The sequence below is a fragment of the Anabrus simplex genome, chromosome 2, assembly GCF_040414725.1.
Source record: "Anabrus simplex isolate iqAnaSimp1 chromosome 2, ASM4041472v1, whole genome shotgun sequence".
Lineage (NCBI taxonomy): Eukaryota > Metazoa > Arthropoda > Insecta > Orthoptera > Tettigoniidae > Anabrus > Anabrus simplex.
The window spans coordinates 141,978,478-141,998,868 of record NC_090266.1 but is presented as its reverse complement, the minus strand read 5'-3'; positions in this window follow the sequence as shown (position 1 = coordinate 141,998,868).

The following is a 20,391-nucleotide window of genomic DNA, read 5'->3' as shown; positions in this document are numbered from 1 at the left end:
ATATTCAAACATAGTATTCAAGATATCCATTCCGGTTGGGGAAGAAAATCATAGGTTAAATAATTGTAGGATTCCTGAACTTCTGTGTAGGGAGAGAGCGGATTCATAGATAGCTGTCGGGAATTTTTGCGGACAGTGTTATTTTGATAATCGGTAAAGGAGGACTGTGGTAGTCTGGCGGAGATAACATTTGTCTCACGGCCAGTCACATCTGTGAAACACCTGGAGATGAAGGAGTTGGAGGTCTCAGCACACTGTATTAGTTGAGCTCTTGACAAGAAACTGGCGGGGTTTAACTGTTGTATATGTGTACAGAATAAAATTTATTGCAATGTATTATTTAAAGAATTTAATGTTTGTCGCTTGAAGCAGAGGGCAGAATCAGTGTATGTATAAGGTAGTATTTAAGCGAAGAATGTGTCCTGCAATTATAAGAGGCTGAGTCTTGAGGTGGCTGGTGTAAAATGAAGCCGAGATAACGTAATGCCAACGACGCAAATACACGTCTGTCTAATTTAAAATCATGTTTTGTACTTAGAAACGTAAATGCTTGTCCCTTTAAATTAATTAATTAATTAATCATAACATCGCATTGTATATGTGGCGTGTGTAAAATATAAGTGTTGCGACGACGAGAATATGTCTTCCCCTTATTCTAGTGTGAATGCTAATCCTCTATTATTTATGTCAGCGCGCGGGACTTTCAAATGTGTTTAATTTTCTTTAAAACATAAAAGTGAAGTTAAATATTGCAATGAAAACCAAAGAAATAAAGTTCGGGCCGGTGAATGTTACAATGAGCTTTGTGGTGGTTATTTATATCTGGCACACTAGCAAACTCACCAGTAACTTAGAAGACAAAATACTGTGCAGTCGACATACTCTGTCATTGTGGCAGCCTCCTCATGAGGGAAGTTGTATTAATAAATAAAAAATAATAAATAAATAATGATAAAGGTAAAATAACCGTTATGAGTATGATAATAAGATGTATCCACGTATCTAATATTAATATTAATAATAATATTCACGTCAGGTTAAAATTTGAGATGATGATAATTATGCGTTGAGCAGTTAGGTAAGCGAGATTTGCGGTTTATATCGAAATCCAGTGAAGTATGGTAACGTTGGCATTTTTCCGAAACTTAAATTTTGTGACACTTTGTATTTGTGTCACAGAAAATCACGGTAGGCTACTTTGCTCCTGAGGTCAGGAAAAATTGCGAGAAAATAATTGTGAGGTCATTATAAAGTTGTTTGGTCATGGGATCGCTTGTTTTTAAAGAAAGTTTCAAGCAAGAAGGAAATGGATTGTAATGGAAATGAAATATTATGAGAATAGTGAGGAAAATATTAAAGGCAGAGTAAGTCTCTATTTTGTGAGTGATGCGGAATAAGAAGGATGCCGAGGACAAGAGGCCCTGTAGTTCGACGGAGACGAATTTTTGTGACATGGTGTATAGGTTGAGGTGTAATATTTCTGAGGCAGGCTGTATAAGAGGAACGATGTCCTATAACAATCCAGAACAACTGATGGATGTAACGGTTGTCGAATCCAATTGAGCGCGTTGTAACGCCTATTTTAAGTACAAGTTTATGTCAGTCTATGATTACTATTTTATGTAAGACCGTAGGTAACGGCAATTAAGTTTAGGTGACGGTTGTGTTTGATACCAGCGAAGTGCATTTTGTGACAGTCTACCTCACGAGCAAAACATTCCGACACAAGGTCAAGATAACACTTAATTATTGTAAGTTGAATTCTATTCTATATTTTGTACGAGACGAAATATCGCTGACTTTAAACATTGTGGGCATGAAAATGAACTTTATCAGAGTGATAGTTTAGGTTGCTTCGCCTTCCCCCACCATGGCACTACAGCCCTTGAAGGGCCCAGGTCTACCAAGCGACCGCTGCACAGCCCGAACGCCTGCAGATTACGAGGTGTCGTGTGGTCAGCACGACGAATCCTCTCGGCCGTTATTCTTGGCTTTCTAGACCGGGTTTAGGTTGCTTAGATGATGAAAAGTTACTTCACTGGACTGTTCACGATGATACATGTTTGGAATGGTGACATTGCAGGTCAGTTACAGCCTCACATTCGAGTTTTACCCTGAATATCGTGATGGTAGTGATTGTTTTCAGTGATATTACGTAATATCAAACGAGAGTTGGGTTTATTTTTATTTAGTGAACATCACTGCATGTGTTGAGGTTGTATTAAGGAATAGGTTAAAGTATACGGACATGTTGTTTAATTTCGATTTCACGCTTTATTGTAGGAAATAGTCACAGTTATATTTCCAGGTTCGAGTTCATTTTTGTAGCGAATTTTACTTCATGTGTTAAGAGTTTCAACGAGGATCAGATTTAAATATCCGGACATTGTGTTAAGAGTTTCGATTTCACCTGTAAATATGAATAAAGTGTAGATACCATAACGTTGGCTCAACGGTATATTGCGTATGCCGCGTGGGTTATATAACTTAAGGAAGAGTAGACACTGTAACGTGGGCTCAACGACAGGATTAGGGCGTCGTCTGTACATAGTCAAGTCATAAGTTAGGCAAATTTGCGAATCGACTTGAACGATATTCGTGTTTTCAATAGTGGACACGTATGTGAAAAATATTAGTAGGTAGCCTACTATTTAGGCGATGTTTCGGCATAATTCTTACTATCCGTAAGGTGCTCTCACAATAGCGTTGCATCAGTAGCATCATGATTGTAAGGGTTTTCCCACGGGGAAACCTGACTAATGGAGTGTTCAATTTTGATGAACTTTAGTTTTCTATTTCCTTTTCTTTACTTTACAATTTATTGTTCAGGTTGTCGATGTTATGATAGTGCCGTGTGTTGGCAGTTGGTTTTTGTAGGATTTTCACTACAAATGCGGGTTCGATTCGTCAGCTGTTAATATATTTTATTTTCATTTTTTGTCATTCACATTATTTGTGTGACGTTGATCTACCGATCACTTGTAGTTTGGTTAAATTGGACAAGTGTAGTTAGACAGATTTGTAATTGTAGCCTAATTATAGACAATTGGAAAGATTTCCTTTTGTTTGTTTTATATTGCGGACTTGTATTCAACAAATTTAATGACGTAACTGTTTCATAACCTGAATGTTGGTTTAGTAAGAACATTTTCAAGTGATTTTTTAATTTTCTTTAAATTCAGTGTTTTTCATTTCTTCTAAATGCGTAATGAATTAATGTTTTCTTGCATGTAGCAGTTTTGTTCCTTCAGATCGATGTAACGTAAGATCCCATCGGATCAAGTCTTGTTGGTTCCTTCTGAACATCTATTTGTGGTGATGCATATTCAGCATCGGGATTGCTCTGTAACTTAAGGGTGTCACGAGATGACAATACATGGTAGAATTTTATTTTTGATTGTGACAATTACTGTTAACTTATAAGAATAATAATTTCGTTTGGCTATTTCTAGCTGGGTGTAGCCCTTGTAAGGCAGACCCTTCGATGAGTTTGGGCGGCATCTGGAATATGTAGGTAACTGCGTGTTTTTGTGGTGGACGATTGTGTTGTGTGTGGTGTGTGAGTTGCAGGGATAGGGAGACAGCAAAACACAGAGACCCCGAGACAGTGGAATTAACCAATGAAGGTTAAAGTCCCCGACCCAACCGGGAATCGAATCCGGGACGGTCTGAACCGAAGGCCAGTACACTGACCATTCAGCCAACGAGTCGGACTAACTTGTAATGAACACCATGTTTTCAAGTAATATTTCGCAACCTATCCAAAGCAACTGATAGTCGATTTGGTTCGATTAGCGATCCATTCGGGTGATGTTCCAATAACCCATAGGTAGTCGACTGGTGGATAACGTTAATTAAACGTAAATCTGGAATTCTACTTGCTGAAGGTCAGATTTTCCACGGATCGTGTGCGTTAACTCGCAGTTATGGCTTGAATCAATGTTGCCTGATATTCAGTTTTTTAATATTCTTTTCTGGTTTATGCTGTCCACGAATGTTACACTACATTTTCATTCTTTGGAAGATAAACAACTTCAAAAAAACATTACCACTCACGTCATGCATTGTGACTGCGTTAAGACATGTTGTTAAAACTTTAATTGACTTTTGTTGCCTATTTAATAAATAAATTATCGTAATGTACATTGAATAAATATTGTAGTACGCAAATTTTTGCTCCTCATTTGAATTAGTTATTCTCTCGTCTGAAGTCTGAAACCTATCGTTTGGTCGGTGAAGGGATAGAAAAAAGTTCGCAACGACGCCAAGATCCAAGAGTACGATATTGCTTTACCGATGCAGCTGAGGTAGACCACCAACGATGGAACGGTAACTTCAAGGGTTCAATATAGTGGCTAAATCTTCTTCTTCTTCAGCCACATTTTTTCCCACATCTGCGGGATCGCGGGTGCGAACTGTGTACCGCATGTATATTTGTCCCTGTTGTACGGCCGGATGCCCTTCCTGACGCCTACCCTATACGAAGGGATGTGATTACTATTGCGTGTTTCTGTGATGGTTGGTAGTGTAGTGTGCAGTCTGAATATGAAGAAGAACGTGCTGGGAGAAACTTAAACACCCAGTCCCCGGGCCAGAATAATTAATCAGACGTGACAAAATCCCCCACACGGCCGGGAATCGAACCCGGGACCCTTGTGACCAAAGGCAAGCACGCTAGCCATTTAGCCATGGAGCCGGACATATAGTGGCTAAATGTATGCCAATTTGAAATGTGCCACTGTTTTATTATATAGAGCATAAAGAAGTCGTTGCCGTATATAATGACTTTCAATTGCAAATGAAGATTGGGTTGAGTCCAAGCGCTTGAATACTTAGAATCGGCAAAACTATTAATCACATACGGAGTACTGTGTGTCCTTGCCCTCTGTTCTTGCTGCAGCTCTTCACTCGGGCTGAGTACCAGGCCCTTATAGCAACAAAAGAAAGTTTGTATTATCTGTTAGAGGATTACTACTGAATACCGTAGAATATTATTCGTTTTATATTTTCAGAATGAACTTCTTTGTATTCTGCCTTTCTTTCTAAATCTGCTTACCTTCCAGGTTTGCTTTCTTCCCTCGGACTCAGCGAGGGATCCCACATCTACCGCCTCAGGGGCGGTGTCCATGAGCGTGAGGCATTCGGTTGGGGATACAAGTGGGGAGGATGACCAGTACCTCGCCCAGGCTTCCTCACCTGCTATACTGAACAGGGTCTTTGGTGGGGGATGGGAAGATTGGAAGGGATAGAGAAGGAAGAGGGAAGGAAGCAGCCGTGGCCTTAAGTTAGGTACCATCCCGAAATTTGCCTGGAGGAGAAGTGGGAAACCACGGAAAACCACTTCCAGGATGGCTGAGGTGGGAATCGAACACACCTCTACTCAATTGACCTCCCGAGGTTGAGTGGACCCTGTTTCTGCCCTCGTACCACTTTTCAAATTTTGTGGCAGAGCTGAGAATCAAACCCGGGCCTCCGGGGGTGGCAGCTAATCACACTAACCACTACACCACATAGGCGGACAACTACTTTCTATACCATTTAAATGTTACTTTCTTCGTGTCGGATAGTAGCCTAATATTTGGTACTAATCTTTTCATATCAAAGATGACAAGAGAGAAGATCGTCTCGGACTGTGGTAGTTGAAGAGATTGCCAAGCAATGATTTTAGAACCAAGAAAACTATTAATCAATGAATTTATGAATAGGTTGAAGCGTATCTTAGTTTATTATTTTTTGTTTCTCTAATACTGCAATTGTTTTTCTTTTCCAGATACTTTTCACTTTATTGTAATTTATCCTTTATTTGTTATTTATTTCAGTTTCTTGCAAACTATTCGAACAATCAGTTTGAATATTTTTATTTCAATCTAGCGAGTGTCTTTGAGTCACATGAACAGTTTTCCCACCAAAACCACTTTGAAAATTTATCATGTGTTGATTGAAAGGAAATTCTGCGTTATTATGTTAAATGGAATGTGAAAGAAACTGAAATAAAGTTATTCATTGCAAAAATGTCGATAATTCAGTATCTGCTAAGGCTATCATCTTTTCAAAGTATAACATAAGGAGAGCTCTCTTTTAAAACCTCGTATGTCCTAGTGCTCTTCCTACCCATTATATTCCTTAAGTCCGGTCACGCCTCCCAACCATGAGAAAATTTTGGTTGTGTAAATTTTCCTACGCTACAGTGTAAAGGAAAATGAACCTGAAACGCATTATGCGTGAATTCACCAATACAAACAACATTCCGGCAATACGTACAATATTGAAGTGTTTTATACAGGTACGATACTAAATTCGGACTTTCGAGTCGTTTCGTAACGGCGTACGTAACTAAATTCGGGATGAGGTTTAGTTTCGTGTCAAGGAACGGCACTTTACTTGAGCCGATGTTTAGATACAGCAGTAAGTGTGTTTCGGATCACATCCCTGCATATCAGACAGCACATCATTTGGTCCCACGGGGCCGCGTCCAGAATTGATATCCATGTGCTGGCCGGGAATCGAACCCTGGGCCTCCAGTTGAAAGGGATTCACGTTGCCCCCTCTACCACGGCCTGCCATACACCCATTTCAATTGTCTTGAGTAATAATAATGATGATTATAATAATCATAAAAACACTTCAATTTTGTATTTATTATTGAAACGAAAATTTGAAGCTATCTCTTCAGTTTGCGACGCTGTGCTGTGTTTTCCCTGAAATAATTGCCTTTCTAAACGTGCCGTGCAATCAACCAACTCACGTCTCTCGCATTTGGACCTTAAATTTAAAATATATAGAGTGGTAGGAAACAACGTGAATCGAATATGATCGTTACGACGTTGGTAATACTAACAAGTAATTTGAAAAAAAATGTCGATATCTCTCGCCATTGTCATTTTGTCAGCTGCTGAAGTTACCCAATTAGATCGCTTCGCGGGCGAATTCAAATGAGCATTGCGAGGCGGAGTTGCTAAGTCAGCACGAGGCTAGATCTAGCTTGAGAGCCATACAGAGAAATGAGCATCAAACACTAACACACCGTGCGTTTCAGCCAATGCCGCCGTAGCGTTCTTCCTAAGGGCCGAGACTGTCAGCAGTGAGGTACTTGTTCATGTCTCTGACCCGGAGAATTTTATTTCTTCTGTTGGTGCTATCCGGTTCAGGTTGTTTCGGACGGTGGCGTGCCAGATGCGACCGTGCCGCATGCGACCCATGCCACTAGCGACCGCATAATTTGTAACCGTGCCGGATGCGACCGGCGTTAACAAGCAAATTGTCATTTGATAAGCTGTGTCATTGCCCAAGATAAGGTAAGCTAAATGAAATGCAATGCCATTTCAATATGTCCTATAAGCAGCTACTGCCCCTACTTTACATAACACATCTGGGGGAAACTCCTTTTACGACACGAAACATGGTGATGCGTTTTCGTCTTTTCCCACCGGGAGAGTTGGCCATCCGGTTAGAGGCGCACGGCCCTGAGCATGCATCCGGGAGAAAGTGGGTTCGAATTCCACTGTCGGCAGCCCTGAAGATGGTTTTCCGTGGTTTCCCATTTTCACACCAGGCAAATGCTGGGGCTGTACTTTAATTAAGGCCAGGGCCGCTTCCTTCCCATCCCTAGCCGTTTCCTATCCCTTCGTCGCCTTAAGACCTGTCTGTGTCGGTGCGACGTAATGCCACTTGCAAAAATGACCCTAAATCTCTGAAATTATTTACGACTGAGGCCTATTTACTCATCGTGTCCTATAAGTACCAGGAGTATCCGAGGACTTGTTCGGCTTGCCTGGTGCAGGTCTTTCTACCTGACGCCCATTGGCGGCCTGCGCGTCTGGATGTGGGATTATGATAATGAAGTAGGGAGAGAAGAAACCCGGCGTCGGTACGTAGCCTAATCCTCTCCAATAATATCAGTACTTTACGTCACCATCCGACGGACGAATCACCATCAACAGCATCATATCCCCTCACTCCATTTGAACACTGTATACCATCAACTCTCCTACCCTGCCGGCCAAGATTCTGATGGTGATACTTTTTTCATCCAGGCTAAGTGGCTCAGATGGTGGTGGTGGTGATTATTGTTTTAAGAGGAAGTACAGCTAGGCTCAGATGGTTGAGATGCTGGTCTTCCGACTCCAACTTGGCAGGTTTGATCCTGGCTCAGTCCGGTGCTATTTGAAGATGCTCAAATACGTCAACATTGTGTCGGTGGATTTACTGGCACGTAAAATAAGTCCAGCGGGACTAAACTCTGGCACCTCGGCATCCCCTTAAACCATAAAAGTAGTTACTGGGACGTAAATCCAGCAACATTATTATATTTTTCTTTCGATCAACGGCACTCGAACCTGCTAACCACGGTGTCAGACCTTTATTTTAGAAAAGACCAAGTTATCTACTTATAAGCAATCTGCCACATGGTGACAGCCCTTAATGCAGATTAATTATAAGAGATTGATGGGTCTCATGCGGCAGGATGCTTAACAACTCGGTCGCTAGTGGCACGATAATGGCCTGGTCGCATCCGGCACGGTCGCATCTGGCATGTAACCGTTTCGGACCACCCTGCATTTAGAGACTATCTATAGGTTACTTAGAGTTCTCCGGATGGTTTAGAGCAGGGCCTCTCAGGGTGTATGCGCCCGTGCACTGCACGGCGCAAGGTGCAGGAGACGACTTCACTAGGCTGACCAGAGTGAAAACCCCACCCATCTTTCCCTACATATCTCTCACCTGTTCGGCCTGTCTCCGCCTTCTTCACCTTTCCCACTGATTTCCCCCCATTGGGAAATATTTATGTGCGGTGAGCGGAGAAAACTCAGTTGTATGGGACAATATTACCGGCGATAAAATCTCGTCTTTCAATGTGGTTTGAGCAGAAAATTTTTCAACTCTAGCTCTTCTTTTCCTCCTTCTTTGCAATTATACCAGTAATATCTGGAACAAGGGATCGGCTGACAACAATTCTGAGAGCGTTCTTTAAATTACGACCAGAAATGCTCGCACGCAATCTGGTTTCGTACAAGTCAATGCAGAAAAAGAAGAAAACTTCGACATATGCAAGTGGAACCAAACATAGAAATGAACTTGAGTGTTTCTCGAAGCAGCTTAGGAAAATCTTCCTTCGACAAATTTTCGTAGAATTTGAGCAGAGCCTTTGTATTGACAAATAGATCTTTTTGATGATCACGTAATTATTGTCCCACAGATTTGGCTTTATCGTCACGACTGTGAAAAAGTAGGAAATTCTCCAGTTCGATTGAAATATACTATGCTTCCTTCGAAACAGATTGCTCCAATATTATGTTGCTGTCTTGCGCTTATATATATCACTGATAAACAATCCATCTACCACCGAACGCTTCGTCACTCAGCACACTACACCGTCCGAGTCAAGCCGTGTTGAGTCGAGTCATGCCAATGCACAGTGCACGGAGTCCTTGCGCCTCGGTTTTTACGCGTGAGATTTTGGGAGTTTGAGAGGCCCTGGTTCAGAGGAAGGAGAAAAATGATGAAAGAGTTCCATATTAGCCGATATTTCTTACAAAATGTTTCATATACATGGTACATCATTACAGTTAGTACCATAGCTAAAAGTCAGACTGTCCATGCACTAGGCTTTAAACTTCACCAATTACTTTTAATAATGAAAATCAGTTTCCAAACTTCAGCTCAATGGTGAAGGATAAAGCCCCTTTGATTTCGTCAACAGACGATAAAATGGCCTCCATTAAAGCTAATTACTGGGTTACAAACGCAAAAGTTATTCTATAAATACCTTGAATCTCATGTAAAATATGCATTGATGCATGATATTCCGCTCCACAAACAGGTAAATAAGCCATATCATGCATAGGAGAATTACATTTCAGCAGCATAATTCAACCTTGTAACCTTCAATATCCAACTGACGCATACAGCATGGAGGAGCGAGAACGCTGCATATATGCATGAATGAATGCCTGAATGAAAGAATGGGACAATATTTGGAGTGAGGGAGTGGGGGCATGTGACTGAGTAATGTGCGAGTGAATGGATGGTTAAAGTGAATTGAACAAGGTTGTAGTTTTACGTAACACTTGACACGATTATCGCAGTCACGGAATCTCCCATTTTACATGGTAGCAAAACAACGGGAGCATAAGTTTTCAATCAACAAATCCCACATACATTAGATGTCCGGGCCCACGGTGTAGGGGGCAACGAGTCCACCTGCCAAACGGCGGCCTCCGGATCGATTCCCAGCCGGGTCAGTGATTTTAACCTTCATTGGTTAATTCCCCTGGCTCGGGGACTGGGTATTTGTGCTGTCCTCAACATCCCTGCAACTCGCACACCACACATTACTATCCTCCATCACAATACACCCGACCACCATTGCCCCAGGAATTAACCTGGTACTCATTCTTGGTGTAAGCTTAGTGAACCTCAGGACCACACGCACCTCCGAAAGTAGAAATCTATTTCCTTCAATTTTTCGACTTACCGACGTTGAATCGATCCTACGTCCTTCCAAGTGAGCCGAGCATGCAATTAAAGTCTAGTCCAGACAGCCCTTTTAATAATAATAATAATAATAATAATAATAATAATAATAATAATAATAATAATAATAATAATAATAATAATAATAATGGTTTTACATCCCGATAATTTCGTTGACGAATTTCAGAGATATTGAGGTCTCAAAATTTTGTCCCCTAGGAGTTGAATTACTTGCCAATAGACTTACAGACAAAAGGCTGGCGTGTTTGAGCCAAGCTGGAGGGAGACACTTCTGACATCTGCACTGAGGTAACGTCCATTTGCCCTTTTTTTATTGTCTCCAGCTAAAATGAACACGAAAAGCAAGCAGCGTGTCACTTTAACGCTTGAGCGCCTTGGGGGTTGGCAACCAATCTGAAATATTTAAGCACGCATAGCGCCGAAACTAATCACCGCGGTCCTATCTTTCCAGTGTTCAAGATACTCCTATTTCGTCGCTGCACCTCGAAATGCCGTTATGCGCTGCTATGCCGAAACAGCGAATGTGGCAATGCATTTCCTATGCATTACTTTCCTTAAGACTGCTCACGCCTCGTAGCCATGTATTGATATGCAGTGCATCAGAACAATTTTCGTTGAGTACATTTTCCTATGAGCAAGTGTAAAGGAAAATGAAATTTACTACACCGCACTGTAGGAAAACTATTGAATGACATTTTCACCCTCTCGCAGGGTATGATAAATTTAAGGTTCATTTTCCTTTACACATTCGCATAGGAAAATGAACTCCACAAAAATTATTATGATGGCCTGCATATCAATATGTGGCTGGGAGGTGCGACCAGTCTTAAGGGAAGTAGGCATAGGAAGAGCACTGAATCATTCGCGGTTTTGGCACACCAGCGACTGTCAATCAATCAATCAATCAATCAATCAATCAATCAATCAATCAATCAATCAATCAATCAATCAATCAATCAATCAATCAATCAATCAATCAATCAATCAATCAATCAATCAATCAATCCTGACCTGCATTTAAGGCAGTCGTCCTGGTGGCAGATTCCCTATCTATTGTATTCCTAGCCTTTTCTTGAATGATTTGAAAGAAATTGGAAAATTATTGAATATCTCTCTTGGTAAATTATTCCAATCCCTAACTACCCATCCTATAAATGTATATTTGACTCAATTTGTCCTCTTGAATTCCAACATTATCTCCATATTGTGATCCTTCCTACTTTTAAAGACACCACTCAAATTTCTTCGTCCAGTAATGTGATTCCAAGCCATCTCTCCACTGACAGCTCGGAACATACCACATACTGGAACAGCTCGTCTTCTTTCTCTCATGTCTTTCCACCCCAACCTTTGCAACATTTTTGTAACTCTACTCTTTTGTCAGAAATCACCCAGAACAAATTGAGCAGATCTTCTTTGGATTTTTTTTTTCAGTTCTTGAATCAAGTAATCCTAGTGAATGATCGATTAGTAAATTTGACAGAAGATGATATTTTCAACATCAGAACTCCTTCGGGGAGTAAGGATGCGTTCATACACTGGAACCATACTCTAATTGGGGTCTTACCAGAGACTTGCATGCCATCTCTTTACATCCTTACTACAACCCCACACCCTCATAACCATGTGCAGAGATCTGTATGCTTTATTTACAATCCCATTTATGTGATTACCCAAACGAAGTTCTTTCCCCATAAGGAACTTTCAACCTATCATAGCAGTAATTAAAACTGAGAAGAGTTTTGCTATTTGTGAAACTCACAACCTGATTTTAATCCCGTTTATTACCATACCATTGCCTGCTGTCCATCTCACATTATCATTTACAACTAAAATTCACTGATACAGTTCGTGCAGTACTGAAACTTAAATGACAGAACATTTCTAGTCGCAGGTCTAAGCTGATATATTATCTCATAGCGGTGTTTCATGGCGCAACAACGATTTGTACTATCTAACACTCCCTTAATTTACGAAATAAGGTTATTCAGCACCCTGCACAGAAATTTTTGTTGCAGCCTAAGAAGTCGAAAATTCCAAAATATAAGTTCCATCACTACGCGACCACTGTTACCATCTTGCCTGCCTGCATGGCCTAAGCGAACCGTCTAAACACTTTATGTCCTGCATATCCAACGAAAGTATTATTTTTACATATCGACGGTGCACAAGATATACCTCGTTCCCAAAATACCCTGCCTATCAATTATTTTCCTTAAGAACTGGTCACGCCTCCCAGACACACATGGATATGCAGTCCACACAACAATGTTTCTTGCGTTCATTTTCCTGTGCCAGCCTGTCAAGGAAAATTAGTCTAGTGTATCGTACTGTGGGAATATCATGAAGTATATAATATATATATATATATAATTGTTCCTATAGTGTAATGCATTTATGATTCACCTTCCTTCATCGGCAGCCCTGAAGATGGTTTTCCGTGGTTTCCCATTTTCACACCAGGCAAATGCTGGGGCTGTACCTTAATTAAGGCCACGGCCGCTTCCTTCCAACTCCTAGGCCTTTCCTATCCCATCGTCGCCATAAGACCTATTTGCGTCGGTGCGACGTAAAGCCCTTAGCAATTCACTTTCCTTCACGCATTAGCCCAGGAAAATGAACTCGACGAACGTTGTTCTGATCGACTGCTTATCCATGTGTGGCTGGAAAGCGTGACCAGTCTTAAGGAGGATAGTAGATCGCAACAGCATTGTGGGACACGAGATATTGCTCACACACAATCGATATTTTTCTTCTCATTGCTGTCTCTTCTATTGTACATAATGTAATATTTATGCATTTATTTTTTACTGCACTCTACCGTTACCTATGTGTTATAACTGTATTTACCTTACTGCGCCTAGCTATAAGTTCTTCTGTTCTTTTTACTTTCAATCTTTAATTAATTTTCCACGTTGTTTCTTTTGACTTCATGTTTTGTTGTTAGTTATTGCGTCTCTACAGTTATTTTGTTAGTTTTTTTATATTTTCCGCTATTTTTGTCATTAGATGACTTTTCCTCATTGTTATTTCACTTATTTTTTGTTTGCATTGTGCTATTTCACTATAAATACATTTTTAATTGCGGAACTCCGTAATTCGGCTTCTCGCTGTTTTGGTTTCCCAATTAATTAATTAAATAAAATAAACATTCTTGTATTTATACTAAAAATATGTGGAAATAAAATGCTGGCTGTTTTCAAATGATTGGTAACATTTTTCTAGAAGATTTGTATGTGGGGCTCACAAGTCCCATATATAAAACGGTTGTATGAACTCGGTAATTGAAAAATATTCAGTGTATCAAATTAAATGTCCATCCTGTAATCATTATTTGACAGCACAAATATACATCAGTACCACTCACTTGGGAGGAATTACTTTAAGTAAGTAAAACTGTGTACAATGTAATTAATAATGATAATAATGTTATTGGCACCACATCCCACTAACTACGTTGACTGTTTTAGGAGACGCAGAGGTGCCAGAATTTTGTTCCGCAGGAATTCTTTTACGTGCCAGTAAATCTACCGACACGAAGCTGACGTATTTGAGCACCTTCAAATACCACCGGACTGAGCCACAATCGAACCTGCCAAGTTAGGTTCAGAAGGCCAGCGCCTCAACAGTCTGAGCCACTCCGCCCGGCGCAATATAATTAGTTCACATTATTTGTTCCCCTGGTCTGAATTTTGCTATCTCTTCAACTTTTGGGAACTAGTTCAATATAGGCCTAATATAGCTATTCTCAGCTTCCAGAAGAGACAGAGATGTCCTGACAGGGGGTCAGGAGACTTGAGAAGGTGTAATTTAAATTACGTTAGGCTTCAATTCCCGTCAGTACACAAAGGATTAAAATGAATCATCAACATCAACGAAAACAAAAACCTTGTTAGAAAGTACAAAGTTAGACTGCCATTAAAGAACTATCGGTCGTTATGTATTCTTTAGCCACCAACACCGTACCTGATAGGAGAGTAATACCCTTACTTCCCCTCTAGACTGCCATATGATTTGACTACACCAGCAATCAGCGGCTGTCGCTCGAGGCACTCTGTCCGCGAACTGTTATTTTAGCGGGAAACTCTGACCGAGTTGTGCTACAGCCAAAATAAACCGCCACATCCCGTAACGCAGCAATCAAATATGTCATGAAACCTGGCGTTCGTAATCCGACTATTAACATGGAAATCAAGCAACGAAATTCTCATCATCTTGTAGGTCTACTTGGTTTTGGTCAACTCAGATAGACCAGAATATTTTTTTTCTCTAAGCAAAAGTAAAAACTAGTTATACAACTGTTAAAAATACATCACACGAGTGTCCGAAACGACGTACTGCAGGACACGATTTTTCAAGCAGATACCCACCAAACGGAGCAAAGGCTAAAAGATTCAACGATACACCAGCTTAAATATCATCAGTGCTGTGCCGTTTATCTTGCGTTGAAAACAGGATAATCTCTCTATATGTAAAATATGTGTTTTGTCTGTAAATTGATCAAAATTTAAAAAGAATGGTATTTCAGGGTGAGGCACGTCCAGAGTAACAAGGAAATGCAAATTTTAATTTTCCGTCAACTTGTCTGTCTGTCTGTCTGTCTGTCTGTCTGTCTGTCTGTCTGTCTGTCTGTCTGTCTGTCTGTCTGTCTGTCTGTCTGTCTGTCTGTATGCATACCACGATAAAATGGCTGAAGAAAATTTAATAAAAATCCGTATGTAAAGTAAGAATATGAGACACTACAATGTGGTCGATAAATAATTTTGTTCATGGTAAGTGAAATTTTACTTTAGGGGAAGGCCTTTAATTTAATTTATCGATAAATATTACGTAACTAAAGTTAGAGAAGATTTTCTTTCTGATCATTTATGTCTAATACATTTATACAGTACCAGCTTTGATAACAGAGTTATTCATGAATTTCGAATTTTTTTGCTAAGTACATATGAAAGCCGAACGACGAGAAAATGTTGTGAAGAAGATTGAATGGAAATCAGTATGTTAAGTCACGGAATGAGGCACTATAGTCTAGGCTATACATAATGTTAATCATGCTGGATGAAATAGTACTTTAAGCGAATGCGCCTAAAATATTTTTAAATATCTATGTTATTGGTCATATCGGAAAGTACTACATAAGAAAAGTTACAGAAAATTACTTTTCCGATCATTTATGCCTTATACAGTTTTCCGTACCGGCTATGATAATAGAACTGATGAATTTAGTATCTTGTTGCTTAGTACATATCATCACTGAGCATAGCTAACATTGAAATAATACTCAGTCGTGTTAATTTGCGGTGGTTTTTGACATGTTTGTCTTAAGGTGTACAACCTCGTGGTGATCGGTCCATATCGACAAGGAAACTTGTGAAAATTATTATAAAAATTTAGAAAACCATAAAGATCGATCGCTTGGAGTGTAGTACAATAGAAAGTCAAGAAAGGACTTCATTTACATTAGGTGCCCTAAAATCATAGAGTCGGAATAAAACTAAATGCGAATGCCCACAATGACAATAGCTCATAAAATTGATCAACAATAACATTACATTGATTTTTATGTGCTGTGGCCCTTCTGCTGCCACTCGTCTCCGACAGATGTGATTACTCCTGCGTCCCGAATAAAACAGCATGCCTGAATATTGGAGGAAATTATCTGGCTTAGTGAAGAAAGCAACGGAAGCCTAATTCCTCCTGAATTCCCTAGTACGCCTGTCCTAAGACCGCTGGGATTCCTGAGACAGCTGATGATGGAACTATTGAGGAGTGCTGGGCACTGTGTGCGCTGGTAGATGGTTTACCAGTTATAGCATAACTTGGGATTTAGTGGTCAACTTAAGAGGCATCAGTGTATAACCCAAGGCAGTATACCTAGTCATTTATCCAGGCTTGGGACCGGCTCTAGAATGTTCCTCCTAGATGTGATGTAAATACTACTCGTTTGAACTTGTTACGGTAATATAAAGCAGGATACTGGAGTTGTTGAAATTTTTGATGAGATTGCTGGAGAATAGAGCTATAAAAGGTGTGTTCCAGGGTAAACCTCACTGTCAAGGTAGAAATTGCATAGTGCGCAATAATTCCATCTTCGGAAAGAATAGTTCATATATACGTGATAGACACGATTTCAAGAGGAGCGGGGGTTAATTCTAAGATTTAGTGGTTAAGAAACCTTGTTTTTACTTAGTGAAAATGGGAAATTCTGCCATCAGGGGGCAATAAAATATCCCGAGGTACAACTGGTCATTAATATTTACACTGGAAGGGCTAGTATTTATTTATTCCCTGGCCCTTTTCCCAACTATCTAGGATCAGCATGTTATTACCTAATGCTCTTCCTGGCCAAATCTCTGTGCAGGGATATATTCATTATTGCGTGTTTCGGTGGTGATGGGTAGTGTGATGTGTTTTAATGTAAATTATGGTGTGTGTTAACAGGATCATAAACACCAAGCTTCCAAGCTAGAGGAATAACCCAGACGCGGGTAAAGTCACCAGCCAGGCCAGGAATCGAACCAGGAGCCCTCTAAATCGAAGGCCAATACGCTGACTAATTCATCAAGGAGGCAGGACTTAGAACCATTGGTATATGCTACTCTATATTTTGACAGAGATGTAGTAGATGAGTCCTAAGCGAACATCTTCTCGTCAAGGCATGGAAAAATATTAGTTCTGTTAAGTCTTACGGTTTGGCTTCTCAAGGATATGTTTCTTCCGGAGTGAGGCTGCAAACCTCACGTACAACCCCTAACCTGGAGGACCAGAGACTCTTCTGGTAGGGGTAGCATTTCGTAGCCGAAATAGTCCCGTTGTCAGGCGGCAGGCACTCGCCCTTTCCCATCCCCTAAATTAGAAAGTTTTGCTCGGTGCGCTTATAGATGGTTTACCAGCTATAACTTGGGAGTTAGTGCTAAACCTACCCGACATCAGTGTAAACCCCAGGGCTGTATGCCTAACCATTTATCCAGACCTGGGACCGGCTCCTGTACGTACCAATTTTCCTCCTGGAGGCGATATAAATACAAATTTCCTGATATTGGTAAAGTAAAATAAAGCTAGAGACTGGAGTTATTGAGACTTTTGCCGAAAATGCCGGAGGAAAGAGATATAATGATGTGTTCCAGGGCAAACCTCACTGTCAGGATAGGAATTGCTAGTCGGGCAATAATTCCATTGTCAATATTTATATCCCGTACAAATTTATCAGATTAAACTCTGCTAATGGACTTCTGAAAAATTCACCTGCATACACCTCAGCGTCAAGTGGGCAGGGCCTGACACATCCCACTCTGATGAGTCATTTTATAGAGTAAACGCCTGAAATGCTTTACATCTAATTTAAAATAGTCAAAAGAAGACCCAGAATGAGATGGAATGATTATAGAGGAAGATCTCGGAAAGGAAGGGGTGAGGAGCTGGAGAGTGGCTGCCGCTGTTCGAGATGAATGGGTGTAAGTTGTGAAGGAATCAGTGGCCTAATTATTGGGGCTTTATGCTAAAGAGGAAGAAGAAAAAGAAGACATTTTGTGATATCAAGAGTATTCGGCAGTGTTCAATTATTCCCAACAAATATATTACAGATTGGTTTCGTGCTTTCACTACTGAAATACTGGAATATACACGCAGTAATATTGAGGACATTTTGTGAATAATTGTGGTCTCATAAGCTCCCACTCATAATGGCGTAACACTACAAATAACACAGAGACATGGCCTTGGACGAGCTTTGCCAAGAGTTACTGGCAGGCAGGCTGCTCTCTACATCGGCTGAGTCGGCACAAAGCATTGTCTTATGATTTAAAGCTCACTTTAGAAGAAGTGTATTTCCCTCAGCTAGTCAGTGTTACTGCGGAGACTGGCCCGACCTGCACGCCGCACACATCGATCCACTGACGACAGCATGCAGATATCACAAATCTGAACCAAATGAGGGAATTAGTTGAGCACGGCGACACGAACTTCCCAGCCTTAGAGATTACATTCAACATCTTAGAGTTATCAGAAGAAGGGAGTGGCTAGAATGTTCTACTCTACTCGCTGGATTGTCATTTTTCTATACTCGGTCCTTCAAATTGTAGAAAATTGCGGTTTTAGCAAGATGATGATGATGATGATGATGATGATGATGATGCTGATGATGATGATGATGACTATGATAATGATGACGATGATTTTTCCTGGAGGGTAAAATAATGGGATCATAACCCTTCTACAATTACATATATTGATTTTGTCATTTATTCGGTGACGACCTAACACGACTAGGCCGTGCTTTTGATTATACAGGGATATATTTGATCATATCGACGGCCTGGTATAAATTCCAGGTATTTGTCCATTACTTTCCTTAAGACGGTTACGCCTCCAAGCCACATATGGATATTTAGTCCATCAGAACAATTTTTATTGTGTTCATTTTCCTGTGCGCATGTGTAAAGGAAAATGAAGCTTACCGTGCTGTAGGAATATGTGTTTGCGTGGCGTATTTACTCACACCACAGTATAATATATTTATGGTCAAATTTTCCTTTACACTTGAGCATAGGAAAGTGAGGACAATGAAAATAGTTCTGCTGGACTGCATATGTATATGTGGCTTAAGGGCGTGACCAGTCTTAAGGATAACAGCGGATAGGAAGAATATTTTCAGATACGTGCTATTAGAACTAGGCCTTCGATATGCTAGTGCCTTAATGTCACACTAACTCAGGTGGGATTTTGTTGTCGATAGGATAGGAAAGGAATAGGACTGCGAAGGAAGCGACTCTGACCTTAGTTAAGGTACAACCCCACCTTTTTTTCTGGTGAGAAAATGAAAAAATATGGAAAACCATCTTCAGGCTTACCCATGATTGTTTTCGAATCCGACATCTCCCGAAGGCTAGCTCAAGGCTAAGTGGCGCGTACCGTGCCGCTAACTCATATCATATCATATCATATCATATCATATCATATCATATCATATCATATCATATCATATCATATCATATCATATCATATCATATCATATCATATCATATCATATCATATCATATCATATCATATCATATCATATCAGATCATATCATATCATATAATGGCTGCTTGCCAAAACCACGAATGTGACAATGCTCTTCCTATCCCTGCTCACGCCTCCAAGCCACATAGGCCTACTCACATTCGGTCCATCAGAACAATTTTCGATCAGTTCATTTCCCTATGCCAATGTGTAAAGGAAAATGAACCTTATTGTACCGTATTGTAAGAATGTGCGTTTGCATGAGATATTTACCCAGTCCTAGAGTATAATGTATTTAAGGTTTATTCTACTTTACATCTGCGCATAGGAAAATGAACTCAACGAAAATGGATCTGGTTGACTGCATATTAATATGTGGCTGGGAGGTGTGACAAGTCTTAAGGGAAAATGAATGGGAAGAGCATTGTCACATTTGGGGATTTGGCACAACAGTGACGATATGCTATTTTCAGTCTAGATTTTGAAAGTTAAAACTAACACTCTATTTTCATGTACGTACCATACCACAATTTTTTCTTATTACTGTGAGCTAGGCTTTTTGCCATTTTTGTAATAACAGTCCCGTAAAAGGATCAAGAATTCTTCAATATACTGAACCCAAAAAAAGGTTCTGAGGAGATATACACGCTATTGACAGTATATTTCTGTGTAGATCATAAGTGTGGTCAGTAACTTTACAATGAGTAACAGTGAATCATTCTAACTTTGCTGTAGAAATAGAGTTCTGCTTTCGATATTTCATTATTATACACCTTGCATTAATAATTTTCTTTAAAATGAATTAGTGAAACTAAAGGAATATTTCAATAATAATAAATTAATAGATTTTATCGTTTTATACGTATGCGTGAACGTTAGTTGAGAATTTACTGTTG